The sequence below is a fragment of the Spermophilus citellus genome (genome assembly GCF_964194105.1).
Source record: "Spermophilus citellus genome assembly, chromosome: 2".
NCBI lineage: Eukaryota > Metazoa > Chordata > Mammalia > Rodentia > Sciuridae > Spermophilus > Spermophilus citellus.
Window position 1 is genome coordinate 182,092,144 of NC_138183.1, and position 16,437 is coordinate 182,108,580.

Here is a 16,437-nt window from a genome sequence, read left to right on the forward strand (position 1 = left end):
ACTCTAAATACAGCAAAGACAAGTGAAGATGAGATGGGGGAATGTGGTTGAAAATTATGAAAAGGAAGATATCAAAGACATGAGCATTCTAGCTAAGCCAATTTAACAGGATTGTTGCTGAAGGTAGCCACAGTAATGAGACATCAAGGATTGGGAATTCTTTCTGAACTGACTTACCAGAACTCTAGTACAACTGAATTAGACAAGCGAAGACAAGGTCCAAGGACAAGACCTAGATGAAAAGAGGGTGCAAAGACTCCTAACTAAAGCCAAGGAGAGAGCCTTTGTCACTATTTATTTGTCACTTAATGAATATTTACTGAGTACCCTCTATATGTCAATATCACAGGTATTCTATATAAAGTACTACTTTTGTAGTATTAATATGTAGACATCTACCCAGTTTCTCAATACCGAATTCTACCATGAAGGATTTCAGAAACCATCACAGTTGGAGAGATCTTACCTCCTATATTTTACAAATGAGGAAACTGAGGCTTAGGGTAATTAAAAGTTTGTCCAAAGATGAAGAGCTCAAGTAGCAGAGCTAAAGATTGTATTAAATCAAATGAAAAGCCAAAGAAACAACAGCTCTAGACTTCTGTAATTATCCTCACAGAGCTTGTTTGGTCTTTAAACCACACAATCTTTTACACACCATTAAAGAACATCAAAAAGTTTTCTCAGCCAGGCACAATAACATAACACCTGTAATCCAAGTAACTTTGGATGCTGAGGCAGAAGGATTGCAAGTTCAAGACTAGCCTCAGCAATTTGGCAAGGCTATAAGCAACTTAGTGGGACCCTGTCTCAAAACAGAAAAATGGCTGCGGACTTAGCTCATTGGTCAAAGCACCCCTAGGTTCAATCCCCCCCCCCAAAAATAGCTATCTCACTTAGGACAGAGGACATAGCTAGACAAACCTGGGAAAATACAAACAAGTCTGGAACATAGTTAATAGTAACATGTATTTTAGTTTCTTAATTTTGACTTGCATATTATGATACTATGTTAACAATGACAGAAACTAGATGAGGAGAGTCCAGGAACTACCATGTTTGCCACTGTTCTGTAAAACTATTCCAAAAAAATTTTTTTTTAAAAACTTAAACTTAAAATAATGCTATCTCAAGTGGCCTATTGAGAACTCAGTAAGAAATACTCTCTGGGTCCACACAATGTCACATGCTTGTAATTCCAGACACTCAAAAGACTGGAAAAGGCAGAAGAATTGATAATTCAAGGCCAGCTTCAGCAAACTTAACAAGACCCTCAGCAACTCAGGGAGATCCTGTTCCAAAATAAAATTAAAAGGACTGGGGATGTAGCTCAGTGGTAAAGCATCCCTACGTTCAATTCCCAGTTACCCCTCTTCCCCCCAAAAGAAAGAAATACCCTTTGGCTTCAGATAAATGATTGGTTGATCTTGAAAAACTTTCCAAGATCATTTGGTTATATAAAAAAGAAAATTCACATTCTTCTTTGGCATTGTCTTCTGGTATAAGTTTCATATCAGGAAATGAGTTTCAAAAGCTAAATTAAATCCTTCCCATTTCCATTGAAATTTATTTTTCATTCATACAGTATTTTTGTCTCTTCTGCTTCATAAATAGCAGCTGTTCATCATCATTCATGCAATCTCATATGCTTGCAGATCTAGTATTCTATGAACAGAACATCATATGGCTTCTTTGAACATTTAGAAATGAATGAGGAAAAAAAGGAATGAATGAGGAAAAATTTATTGAATGCCATTTATGTGCAAAGCAGTATATAATTTCAAGTATGGAGGTTCAATAAAAGGGAAAATAGGACACAGGACCTGCCTTTGAAAAGCCTGATATTCTTCCAGCATTAAAAAAAAGTATCTCATGCACTTAATAAATATTTACTGAGTACCCTCTATATGTCAAGTACTGTTCCAGATGCTGAGGAGACTTGATAATAAGGAAATAAAATAGATTCCTGCTGTCAGAGTTTATTGTCTAGAAAGAGAAACAAACTTAACCAGACAATCACCAAATAGATGTAAAATTACAACTGTAGTAAGTGGTATAAAGAGAAATAGAAAGTCAGGGCTGTTGTTTGCCCATATGGTGTCTTATTTAAAAAAGGCATTACCATAGGCAAAAAGAGCCCAGAGAAGGTAAACCTTGGCAAGCAGACTGTGCCTTTGGTGAATCAGAAAAAGATGCTCCTTTATCCAGTTTGATACAGCCTTGTTCATGAACAGGCCTTTGTGAGTGGAGCACAAACTGGATTTCACCCCCATTCATCACCTCAGGTGAGAACCTAGGTTTATATAAATAACCTGCATAAGCGTAAGTAGCAGACCTATAAAAAGGTTCTAGATTCATATAGTAAAGGAAGGCTTCAGAGTTTCCCTGAGGAACAGAAAGAAGAGTGGAACTTCAAGAAGAATGAGTTAACCAGGTGAAAGAGAAGAACAACATTCTGAGGAGTGATAACAGCATCTACAAAAGGCCCTGGGGGCAGGAATGAAAGGAACAAAGGTCATTGGTAAGCTTAAACAGTCAGTGCTGGTGAAGGACTGGACAAATGGCGAGAATATGATAATATATAAAGCTAGAAAAGTAGGTAAGAAATCAGACCATGCAGGACATTGTAGACCATATTAAGATTGTTGTGTTAAAATGTATATCCAGCTGATAGGACATATACAGAAGGAATTATAATGGCATTACTTTATTTTAATTTTGTTGATATTTCATTTATATATAGTGAAATGCACAGGTCTTAAACATGCAGTTTGATGAATATACATCCATGTAATCCATATCAATAAGATGTGGATGGAATTTCTAGCACTTCAGAAATTCTCCTATTGCCTCTTCCCAGGCAAACCTTTATTCTCCCCAAGCAATCCACTGTCTATATTTCCTATATTTGTATATTACTTTTGTTTTATATGAGCTTTTCCTATTCTCAAATCTCACATAAGTGGAATAATTCAGTATGAGCTCTTTTGTGTCTGATTTGTTTGGTTGCACATAATGTTTTTGATATTTATAAAATGACATTAACATATAAAGAAAAATACTGTCTAGGTCACAACTTTCACATTTCAACAAGCATAAGAATCATCTGGACAGCTTGTTAAATGACAATTGTCTGGACCCCATTTCCAGAGATTCTGATGTACTAGGTTGGGGTATAGTTTTTTAGTGTATATCTCTAACAAACTGAGTATTCAAGTATTCAAGAAGCATACTTTGAGAACCTCTGATCTAGACAACAAAAATAGTTCCTAAGAGCCTATTTCTTTTAAAAAAATTATTTTAAAGGAAATTCTATGTGCCAGGAACTGTCCAGGTTGATGAGATTTAAAAATAACTAAAATGTCATGCCTGTCCTCTAGTTACTTAGAGTCTGGTAAGAGAAGACAGGGGTAAACCAAATAAGTATTTCTAGATCTCTTAGTCTATTCATTAAATAGTGGACACAATATTAAAACCATTAAGAATAAAAACTGTATAATGAATCCCATCCTAGATGGGATTCCTCACTTGGCAGTAGGATTCCTCACTGCCAAGCTGACTGCAAAGATTGAGTTTTACACATGTTTGGTACTGCACAAAGTGTTTTCTGTGCAACACACCATCTAATCCTCTCAATTACTCTTTGAAGCTGGTACTACATAATCCACATTTTATGGATGAGGGAACTGTAGATTAACAGTAGAGTGATTAACAGACTAGACAAAGACCTCAGTGAGTAAGTGGGAGAATCAGAATTCAAACCCAGATTTGGTTGACCCAGGTGCTAGTTCTTTTAAATGCCAGCTCTCAGGAAAAAAGCAACCTTATTTAGTTTTCATGCTGAAATATTACTGAGTAATATTTCATATTAGAAACATTTAACAAGAATACTGTATTATTACAGGATGGGTAGGAGAGTAACTAATTTTAACTTGGTTGAAATCGGAGGAGTCTTAATGAAGATGTAGGAATTAGTTTAGAAGGTAAGTTTTTGTCTGTGTTACCCTAATATAGTCCTAGAGACCAAGACAATCCAATGGGTATACATGCAGTACTAGAAAAACGCATTCTATTGCAGATAAGGAAAATTTTATTGGGGTCAAATATAGCTTGAATGAAATCTCTCATGATTACGTAATGCTTTTTCTTATCAAGTATAGACCTTATGATTGCTAATTTAGCTTTCTAATTACCTCTACAATAAAGAGGAAGGGTTCTAAAAACTGACTATTCATATCTAGTCACTAGAGAAGTATATTCTGCATAACTTTGGCATATGGTTCATAATAGGTTTCTCTTTAGTTTGGGAGGTGCTAATCAAGAAAAGCCTAAGACTGTTGATCAATAATGTAAAGGTAGCCAAAGAAGAGTTTTTGCTTAGAGTTCTGCAGAAAAAAACTGAAGGCTGGCAGATGAGCTCTGAGACTATTTTAGTACTGCAGACCTGAACTAAGGCAATAACAATGAAGATGGAAAGCAAGAAATTATTTCCAGAGATGTTTAAGAATACAATCTATAGGATTCCCTAATTCAAGGAATGTGAAGACTAAAGGGAGAGGGGCAAAAAATGACTCAGATTTATAGTTTAGCTGACTTCCTGAATGGTGATATCGCTAACTAAGATAGAAAAAAATAGGAGTACATAGAATTATTAACTTTGTTGAAAAAACAGGTACAGTATTATTTAATTTCTCAAATTCAAATAGTCTCAAAAACAAATGCAAAGGATTTGTTCACTAATTTAAGTGAAGAATTAGCTCAAACAATGGAGATAATTCCAATGTCTTAATCTTTCAAAAAAATTTTTTTGAGGGGTACTGGGTGTTTAACCCAGGGGCATTTTACCACTGAGTTACATCCCCCAAGCCCTTTTAATTTTTTTTTTATTTTGAGACAGGATCTCACTAAGTTAAATTGTTAAATTGCTGAGGCTGGCCTGGAACTTGTGATCCTCCTGCCTCAGCTTCCCAAGTTGCTAGAATTACAGGAGTGAGTCACCAAGTCAGAGAGGTTTGTGTAAGCATTAAATAAGACAATGTGTGTGGAAGAGCTAAAAACATTTATTAAAGGAAAATTTGTTAAAAAATAAATTTTGGCTTTTGAAACAAAATTTGATCCTGCTTTAAAATTGCCATCTTCGATTTTAAGAATGATAGGATTTTATCTGCAATTTTCCCCTTATACAATAAAGAAAGGATGCAGGAAAATATATTTTAGTTAAAAGTAGCTATCTTTTGAGATACTCAGGGCTCTTTTCAAATGTAAATCAAAACTAGCAATGCTCCCATTTAAAGTGCTAAGACAAAAAGGATTCAGAAAGTTGCACTAAGAAGTAACATTCATTGCAGGCTTGTTATATGCCAGGCACGTTGCACATTTTATCTCATTTAATCTTTATGATATCCTTGCATCTGTTTTTACAGATGAGGAAGCTGAGACAGAGAAGTTAAATTAACTCGGAGTCGCAAAGATGATATGTGGGGTAGCAAGTTTTGAGTCCATGTAGCCTAACTCTGGGACGGAGTTCTTCAACCCTGCACTATGTAGCTTTCCACAGAATTGTCAACATGTTCTCTATGTGAATGGACTTATATATTGGTTTTTCTCTTTCCTTCCTTCCTCCCCACCTCCCATTCCTTTCTGATTTTCTGTATTTTTGGTAATATGCATATATTACTTTTGAGTTAAGAGAAAGGATTATTTTAATTTAAAAAGCAATCAGATACATTAATTAATTTTAAATAATCCAGTTCTCCTCTCTACTTAATTTTGATTTTAAGTATTAAGTGCATTGCTGTTTGAAGGCAAAGTCTTCCTGGGTGCATGGTGTGTGTGTGTGTATATATATATATATATCACATTTAATTCCCTGAAGACTACAATTTCTGCCAGATCAATTAACTGTCATTATTTTAGAATCTGGAATATGCAAGTAAATCCCCAATTCTGAAATAAAATTTTAGGAATTAAAGCTAGATAAACAGGGGGCTGGGGATGTGGCTCAAGCGGTAGCACGCTCGCCTGGCATGTGTGCGGCCCGGGTTTGATCCTCAGCACCACATACAAACAAAGATGTTGTACCAGCTGATAACTAAATAATAAATATTAAAAATTCTCTCTCTCTCTACCTCTCTCTACCTCTTTCTCTCTTTAAAAAAAAAAAGCTAGATAAACAGTTTTGTTGTTGCTGTTAATAAACATTTGTAATCTTTATATCATCTGAAATTTTGTTAATGAACCATAAGAAATTCACTATTATCCATCAGTTAAAGTCAGGGTCCAAACAGTTCTGAGATCTGATATTTAACTTATAACTGTAAGGCTATTCCCTTAGAAGTATAAAACTGTATTTCTAATATATTTGTGAAGATTTGGTCTTCCCTTTTGCTGTGTTCATTCTGGTTTGTTATTATGTGATGTCTCAGGAAAATTAATCTGTTGGATCAGATAGTGCTGTGTGTGCTGGAATAAGTCAACAACGAGAAAGTTTTTGTGTTGAAAGAGTAATTACATAGATCAAATTACATAGACTCCAAAACAACATGAGGCACTTAAAGAAAAAATAAAAAACAAAAATACATCTGCTCTCTATAACAGGTTGCATTCAGATTCACTGAACTTGATGTCAATTCACCATCCGTGCAAATAACCAAAATAAGAAAGATATATACTTAATATATTTTATGCAAAAATTACTTGCTGCTTTTGGTTTGTAGATACATTTAAAAATATGCCTGGGAGAGAACCCTGAATAGGATCAAAATAAGAGTTTTTCAAATGAAGATTTGATAATAAAAATGAATACTTTAAAAAGAGAGGGAACTAAACTAAATTAGAAATTATACATTTTGAATTTATTCCAACATGGGGTTTTATTTTATTTCTTTGATGGAGCAAAAGGTGACTTGTGGTTCTTCAAACAAAATTTTGATAGAGCTAGTTTAAGCATTCATGAGGTACAGAGTGTCAATGAACAGATTTTGATGAGTCAAGTGTAAATAAATCAGAAACATATGGATTATATTCCTCTAAATGCACATGAGTTTCAAAGTGTAGAGGAAAACCTGCTCAGCAAAATGCTCGGGACACTTTGAAATCTAAATATTTGGAATGTTGAATTTCAACATTTGAGGTATTCACTAAATGAGGCCGTGGCTATTTGTATGGGGTAAATACTGGAGATCAATTTTCCTTAACTTCATTTCTCCTCACTTTTCCTAAATCTTCTGCCCAGGAATAAGAATGTGTATTTTAGTCAGGGTGCTCCAGAGAAAAAGAACTAATAAGACCTGTATATTTACATATACAGATTCATTTTAAGGAATTGGCTTATGCAATTATGAAGGTTATAAAGTCCAAAATCTGCAGTTTTAGCCTGAAGGCCATCTGCTGGCAGAATGCTCTCTTGCTCAGGGGAAGGTCAGTCTTTTGTTCTATTCAGGCCTGCAGATGACTGAATGAGGTCCACTCACATTATGGAGAGCAATGTGCTTTGCCAGTACCCACTCATTTACATGTTAATCTCATCCAAAAACCCTCAAAGAAACATTCAGAGTAACATTTGAACAAATAGCTCAGCACTGTGGCCCTATAAGTTGACTCATAAAAATGAACCATCACAGGGGCTGTGGTTGTGGCTCAGTAATAGAGTGCTCACCTAGCACATGCAAGTCCCTGGGTTTGATCCTCAGTACCACATAAAAATATATATATAAAATAAAGGTATTTTGTCCAATTACAACTAAAAGATAAATATCGAAAAAGAAATAAAAATTAACCATCACAGATGCCTAGTTGGTTGATATGGACCATTTGTTAAATTTGATATTTAGAATACTAAAGCAATTCCAGTTCAAAAGGATGAATAAAATTCACTAACAAACTTTTAGAGCTAGAAAGCTATTGGAGACCCTCTAGTAGTATTTCTCAAAAGAGATGCTTTTAGCATGTGGGGTAGAGTAGTTTTTGGATGAGGGAAAATGTTCTGAGTATCCCAGGTCACTCAGCCTCTCTGACCTCAACCCATAAATGCTAATAGCTCTCTCAAACATTGTGACAATCACAAACTTTTAACTGACTTAACAATGCAATTATTAATTTATACCAGACTGTTTTGCAGTATTAATGAATCTATAATTACACTACCAAAAATAAGATTTAAAATGTCAACTCTGAATGTTATCAAATGTTATAAAAAAACTGTAATGTAGAAAGTTGGTAAGGATTTTAGGCATAAAATTACCAGGGTTTTGGTCAACACATAAGTGCAATTTGGGGTGTTAAATCAAAAGCATAGATAAATTACCTCCTATTTTGAAAACTTTTTGAAAAATAGGAAATATTAGTTGGGGAAGCATTAATCCAAAAGAGTAAACATGAACACATTGGATACCATTGTCCATAAGGAAAGGGAGCATTTCTGAAACAGCAATTAGCTTTGGTTTGAAACTCACACCTTTAAGATAAGAGTGTGATTGTCTCTTGCTCCAGGAAGCCTCCCCCAACCATGCAAATGCATTTCATTGATATTCACAGAAGTCATCATCCTAGTTTATAGTTGGTGTTGCTGTCTCCCCCATTAAACTATATGCTTTATGAAGTCAGATACATTGTGTTGTTTGTCTGCCTTGTACTCCTAACATTCAGCCAAATACCTGGCATATAATAGGAGTTCAATAAATATTTGTTGGCTAGGGGAATAAGGAGGGAACAGCATAAAGAAAACAAATTCTATCTTTACGGAAACTATGCATAAGAGAGAAACGTCATTGCTTTTCCTCACCCATTGCAGAGTTCATGCCTGACAAATTTGGAAAATCTGGCAAAAAAACAGTTAAATAAAAGGAAAGAATAGACACTAATATCATACAAATTTTATGTGACATGGGAGTCATCTAAAATGGATAAAGACCCAAAGGCCAGAGAAAACTGCACTGTAGAAGTGTGATTGGAGAACAAAAGGGAATACTGTAATGGTGATAAACTGAGGGGAGCTGAGCAAGTACTGTTTGTTCAGATTCTTTTTGGCCTCCAGGTATAGGGCAGGACCACTCCAGAATAAGGATCTTATACCCTACTTTCAGGAAAGGTAGGTCAAATAATTTTTTTTTTTAATGGTCTGCTTCAAAGGAGAAATGTGGGAAGAAGCTTCTGTGTATTTTTTTTTCAATTTCCTTCACTTTAAAATAGTCAGTATGCCAAGGTGTCATGTTTTAGAGTAGGATTTCCTGCATCCCATCACAGGCATATATCATTTCAATTATGACACCTATAGGACAGGAACCATATTTTATTATTCATGTGTTTACCAAGTCCTTAGCATTGCACCTGGTACACAGAAACCATATTTTATTATTCATGTGTTTACTAAGTCCTTAGCATTGCACCTGGTACACGTAACAGTTCTCATACTTCATTGAGGTATGATTTATATGCAATAAACTGCATTCATTTAACATGAATAGTTGATAGTTTTGAGGCAAATGAGTTTTGACAGCAGAGTAACAGCCAATTGAAATACAAAACATTTCCATTATCCAAAATTTTCTTCATTCCCCTTTACAGTTATCTTCCCTGCTTCACCCCAGACCCATGAACACTAGAGATTAGTTTGCATTTTCTGGAATTTTATATAAATAGAATAACACAGTATATACTTTTTAAGCTGTATGTATATTGCTGCACAGATACTTAGTTTGTTCCTTTATATTGCTGAATGATATTTCATTGTATGGATGCACTGTGATGCATTTACTAATCTACCTGTTAATGGACAATAGGGTTTTGTTGTTGTTGTTGTTGTTTGCCATTAAGTACCAAGGATCTTTATTTATTCTCAGTTCTGAAATGGAGTCTGTAACTCAGATAATATACCACTATTTGAAAATAAAAGGTCCCACCAACCCCAGTCTTCCCATATTTTTAGTCACAAGATCACACTTCATTCACGGCAGAAGACAATCAAGCTGAAGAATTAAGGAGGTACACTGAAGATAAAAGCAAAAAAGGAATAATCTTACAAGCAGATCATCTCAGTTACTTAAAAGGTTAAGTTTCAGATTAATTTACACAGTAGTGACAAAACTATTTAGTCTCAGTGAAAATGAAGACAGTCATACCATTTAGAAAAGATCAATTTAGAAATACTAATTCAAGCAAGCATGCAAAATTCAGAATATTAAAAAAAAAAAAAAAGCAAGGCCTGGCTGCACAAATACACTCAGGTGAATTGCAAACTGAAAGGGACACTTGAGGATCAGCAGGCCAGTCTCTCCTTCTATGAATGAGGAAAGTGAGCAGACACCAACTGGCGAAGCTCATGTGGCGATACCAGGTGCACACAGATCTAACTCCTGGTGCCATCTGCAACCCCATATACTTAAAATAAGGATATAATACCCAGAACACAGAAGCCCACTGATTTAAATAAAAGATTTTAGAACTGATACACAGGGAGGAGGTAAAGTTAACACAGCACAGTAGCACACTTCACATTTCACAGATGAAATGATCTCTCAAAGATTTAATGCTTTAATATTAAGATTTAATATTGTTTTTCACAAACAATAAAGTTTCTATCCAATTTTCTGATTTATAGTAAAATGTATTAGCTTAAAAAATGTGCACTCTTCACACTTTTTTGCCTAACTTTTAAAACTGAGAACTGGCTATTTTTTAGCCCAAGAAACCTATGCCATGCATACACTTTAACTGCACGTCTTAGGAATACATAAAATCTGTTATATTTCAGTAACTTATAGTGTATTTACAAAATGAAAAGCTCTCTCAAAATACACTTTTCACTGGGAAAAATAAATAAAACAAATGAATGGATCTACATAAAGCAAACAATAACTTTGGTAGACTTCAGTGTAGGACAGTCTATAACAAAAACATTTGCCCTTATTCCCCCAGAGCTGCTCATCTTCCAAGTTAACAATTTTTAACATTTTTTTATCTGAGATTTTATTATGTTGACATTTGTTTCTCATTCCACATCATCTTCAGCTAAGCCCTGAGCACTCACAATTCTCTAATTGTTGGAAGCTTAGTCAGAAGCATCTGGAACACTGGTGGTGGAAGAGTTTGCTGTAACACTTGCAGCAACTGCTGTGGCTGTCCACAAACAGCGATTGCATTTGTCAGATGGTCCACACCTTTCTCATATTCACCTGAGCTAGCAGCTCTTCTGAACAGCTTCAGCATCTTTAAGGTCCGATAACTTGGAAAGCCCAGCTCTCTCCTTGGCAAGCTTCAGTTTCTTTCTTTGTTCCCAAAGCCTGTTCTTGAAGTTGGGGTCGCTGGGCCTTTTGCGGTAGAAGTAGATGCAGTAGCTGATGGAGAGCGCCCCACACACGCAGGCAGTGATGGTGCTGTTCCGGCCCACCATCTTCCCTCAGTATGGCCAAGCCGCTGCAAGCACTCCAATGAGCCTCGCAGCCTGCCACTCTAATAGGGTTGTTTATAGTTTTGAGCTATTATGACTAAAGATGCTATGGTGATTCATGGATAAGTATTTGTGTAGAAGTGTGCTTTCATTTCTTTAGGCAAATACCCAGGAGCAGAATTCTGAATCATATAGCTAGTAAATTGTCAAAACCATTTTCGAGATGGTTGTACCATTTTTCATTGCCACCAGTAATGTTTAAAAGTTCCAGTTGATCTACACCCTCCTCAATCCATGATATTGTCAGTCCTTATAATTTTAGCCATACTGGAGATTACATAGTAGTGTTGAAAAACTAATGTGACTCCATTTTTGAGAACCAGCCTCTACCTCAGAGCAAAGCCTGTCCAAGAAAGGGGGTGTGACCCTTGTCCTTGGAAAAACCCACAGAGTACTAAGCACATACCCACCCTGCTGAGTTGTTTGTCTGTAAATAACAGGAGAGGTCTGAGGCGCCAGGTGTCCCTGACTCAGTTAGGCTAGTTGAGGACCCATAGCAACCCCCCTAGCAACCACCAATCAGCATGAGACAGGGAAAATACCTGGGATGCCAGACAACCCCCTCCAGTAGTTTATGGTGGTTGATAACATGTTGGGAAACCATGTAGTTTAGCACATACACCCCTCGTGGCCTAAACCAATCAGTTCAAAGGAATCTCCCTCTTTTTTTTTTTTTTTTTTTTAAAGAGAAAGTGAGAGAGGAGAGAGAGAGAGAATTTTCAACATTTATTTTTTAGTTCTCGGCGGACACAACATCTTTGTTGGTATGTGGTGCTGAGGATCGAACCCGGGCCGCACGCATGCCAGGCGAGCGCGCTACCACTTGAGCCACATCCCCAGCCCCAGGAATCTCCCTCTTGTACTAACCAATCACCCCTACCCAACTTGTTCCCACCATTGAATGTGCTAATCAATGTTAAGAGTTGTTGTTTGACTTTCCTGCGGCGGTATGGAATGATTTGCTGTGTGATATTGTGACGCATAGAATATCCCCCTAAAACCTATACAATCTCACTGAACAAAGGACTGGGACTCACTCCCTGGGACCGCTGCATCGGGAACGGTTGTGAGTCCAGGCTTGAACTTGCAATAAAGACTCTTGTGTGCTTGCATCATATTCAGCTCCTGGAGGTCTATTGGGGTCCCACGAATCTGGCATAACAGTATCTATGGTTTTAAAATGAATTTCTCTGATAAAATGATGTTGAACACTTAACATGTTCAACATTCCATATATACATCACATATATCTTCTTTGGTGAAGTGTCTGTCCAAGTGTTCAGTCCATTTTTGCTTTTTGGTACCAGGGATTGAATCCAGGGGCACTTAACCACTGAGCCACATACCCCAGCCCTTTTTAAATTTTTATTTAAAGACAGGGTCTCACTAAGTTGCTGAGGCTGGCTTTCAACTCACAATCCCCCTGCCTCAGCCTCTGGCGCCTCTGGGATGGCTGGCGTGTGCTACCCTACCCAGTTCGGTCCCTTTTTAAAAATTGGATGTTTTACCTTTTTTATTGAGTTGTAGGAGTTCTTTATATATTCTAGATACAAGTCCTTCAGCTAATAGGAGTTATTTATATATCCTCGATATAAATCCTTTGGCTAATATATACAAAATGTTTTGTCCCAGTCTGTGGATATCTTTTCTTAATGGTATCTCTTAATAGCAAAAGTTCAGATTTTTTAATCCAATGATCAATTTATTCTTTTTCTTTCTTTCTTTCTTTCTTTTAAAATTTTGGTTCTGAGGATTGAACCTACGGGTACTCTACCACTGAGTTACATCCCCAGATACTTTTTTTTTTTTAAGTAAGTTTTCACTAAGATGCTGAGGCTGACCTTGAATTTGCAATCCTACCTCAGTCTCCTGAACTGCCAGGATTATAATTGTATGCTACCATGCTCAGAAAAATTAAATTTATTTACCTGATATTCTTGTCTCACACAGAATTCATATATGTGATGCTCTGTGAAGCTATACAACACAGATGTTCTATAATGTCCCCATCTCTGTACTCTGAGGTTTCCATTACCTGAAATGCCGTTTCCCTCATTTTGGAATAAATGTTCTCTCTCCATGAAGCTTTCTGCCATCTTCTCAATCAGGATTATTGTGACTTTTCTTGATCTCCCAAGATACTCTTTTATTTTTTATTTATTATAGTAATATAATAGCTTTCATGTATTATTACTATGTAAGACAGTGTGCTAAGTATTTAACATGGATTACCAGTTATAGTCATCATAGGAACAATATATGTAGATATTATTTTGTTCCAATTGACAGATGAAGAAATTGAGGGTTAAGTCCCTGTAGTATGCTGTTTTAGTCCTTTGGGTTTATACCGAGGAGAGGGACAGCTGGGTCAAATGTGGTTCCATTCCCAATTTTCCAAGCAATCTCCATACTGCTTTCCATATTGGCTGCACAAGTTTGCAGTCCCACCAGCAGTGTATGAGTATACCTTTTTCCCCATCCTTGCCAACATTTATTGTTGTTTGTCTTCATAATAGCTGCCATTCTGACTGGAGTGAGATGAAATCTTAGAATGGACTTGATTTGCATTTCTCTAATTGCTAATGATGATTTTTAAAATATATTTGTTGATTGATTGCATATCATCATCTGAGAAGTGTCTGTTCAGGTCTTTTGCCCATTTATTGATTGGGTTATTTGCTTTTTGGGTGTTTAACTTTTGAGTTCTTTATATACCCTAGAGATTAGCGCCACATCAATGTTTATAGCAAAACAATTCACAATAGCTAAACTGTGGGACCAACCTAGATGCCCTTCAATAGATAAATGGATAAAAAAAATGTGGCATATATACACAATGGAATATTACTCAGCAATAAAAGAGAATAAAATCATGGCATTTGCAGGTAAATGGATGGAATTAGAGAAGATAATGCTAAGTGAAGTTAGCCAATCCCAAATAACCAAATTCCAAATGTTTTCTTTGATATAAGGAGGCTGATTCATAGTGGGATAGGGAGAGGGAGCTTGGGAGGAATAGATGAACTCTAGATAGGGCAGAGGGGTTGGAGGGGGAAGGAGGGAGTATGGGGTTAGAAATGATGGTGGAACGTGATGATCATTATTAATCAAAGTACAAGTATGAAGACATGAATTGGTGTGAATATACTTTGTATACAACCAGAGATATGAAACATTGTGCTCTATATGTGTAATAAGAATTGTAATGCATTTAACTGTCATATATAAATAAGAGAAAAAAAGGAAAATGATTTAAAACAGTGCTGAGGGTTAGGGGCTTTCTGTAATAATATGATCATATGATTAATAAATGTTTATATTTTTATGTTAAAAAAAGGAATTGAGGGCTGAGGCTGTAGCTCAGTGGTGAAGCACTTGCCTAGCATGTGTGAGGCACTGGGTTTGATCCTTAGCACCACATAAATATAAACAAACAAAATAAAGGCATGCTTTATCTATAACTACAAAAAAAATTATTAAAAAAGGAAATTGAAACACAGAGATTAAGTAATGTGTCCAAGATCACACAATTACCATATTTCAGAGTTAAAATTCTAAGGTCTCTTTGAATCTATTTGGCTACAGAGTCTGTGTTCTTAACAGTTATGCTGCTGTTCTGTCTTCAGATAGTAGTACCTATTTTGCTTGCATCTCTCCCAAACTGAGATGGTACTCAAAATATTGCTTCCTGGTATACTTGGAAAGATTGCTTGTGAGGCCCCAGAGATAGCAGAATTAAAAACCCTTAAACAGCAAAAAGGAAAGGTCTTTGAAGTCTCCTTGTAACTTATGGTGAGTGTGCCCCAGACAGAGTGGGAAGTAACTTTTTACTTTGCCTCCATGTACAAGTTCTTTGAGTAATGTTTTGAGTTAGCACATCTGATGTCACTAAAGTAGCTTTCCATTTTAAACCTTGGGGAATTTGGTGAAACTTCTTTGTAAATGAGAGCTACAAATAGGAAGAGCTAAATCACTTCTTGGTTCTTCTTCTTAAAAATACAATTTGTGTCAGGTGCAGAGGTACACACCTGTATTTCCAGGGGCTGGGAAAGCTGAGGCAGGAGGATTTCGAGTTCAAAGCCAGGCTCAGCAGCTTAGCGAGGCCCTAAGCAACTTAGCAGGACTTTGTTTCAAAATAAAATATTAAAAAATGGCTGAGGATGTGTCTTAGAGGTTAAGCACCCCTAGGTTCAATCCCTGGTACAAAAAAAAAAAAAGATATCTACACATAAATTAAATTTGTTCCAAATTATTAAAGTACAACTTGTGTATTTTAGATAATTTGGAAAAATGAAAAGCACAAAGAAGAAAATTCTCTTATAACTCTACTACACTGAGATAACCATTATTAATGTTTAAATAGTCTATTCTGGAATCCAACATGGCGGCGGGTGCGGAGAAATCAAGTCTCTGACCTCTTCAGCTGCGTGGGCATAGGGAGTCGTAAACTGTCTAAATGCTGTTTGCTCAGGATCACTAGGCAATGCTGAGCTGACGTGGATCTGGGGTGAACAGTTTGGGCCTCTCAGAACACACACCGAGCCCAGATCGCCTGCATTCAAGCTCCGGTTCGCCTGCTTCTCGTGACTCAGCACTAACGATCCCACTGAAATAACTGGTTGGCCCTTCTGAACTTACAGAGGTAAAAGCCAACCGAGCCTTCATAGGCAGTGGCCACAGGATTGAAACAGGGCTTGGGAGAGACAGTCAGGACCCACCCATTGCATCGGTCACCCAGCAAAGGGAACGAATGGTCACCATTTGCATGGGATACCACCATGGCAGAGAACTGACGTCACGGGCGGAGGAGATAACTTCATTGAAACCAGCGGTGACAGGTGTGTAATCCCCTAGCCATCCCTCTCCACACAGCGGGGAAACCTTAAGGGCCCCTCCCAGCTCTCCCATAAGGGCCCTTCCCAGCTCTCCCGTGAGCGCGATAGCCAGATGGAGGGAATCAGGAGTGGCGCGGGACTCGAGCGCGGAACTCC

The 16,437-nt window shown here is 36.8% G+C and overlaps 1 pseudogene across 1 annotated transcript; it reads right to left on the reverse strand.

The window, feature by feature from the left end:
- Positions 1 to 10,987: 10,987 nt before the first annotated feature.
- Positions 10,988 to 11,389, reverse strand: LOC308641973 (mitochondrial import receptor subunit TOM20 homolog; annotated as a pseudogene). The gene has a single exon. The product of its transcript is annotated as a mitochondrial import receptor subunit TOM20 homolog (transcript).
- Between the last annotated feature and the right edge of the window lie 5,048 nt (positions 11,390 to 16,437).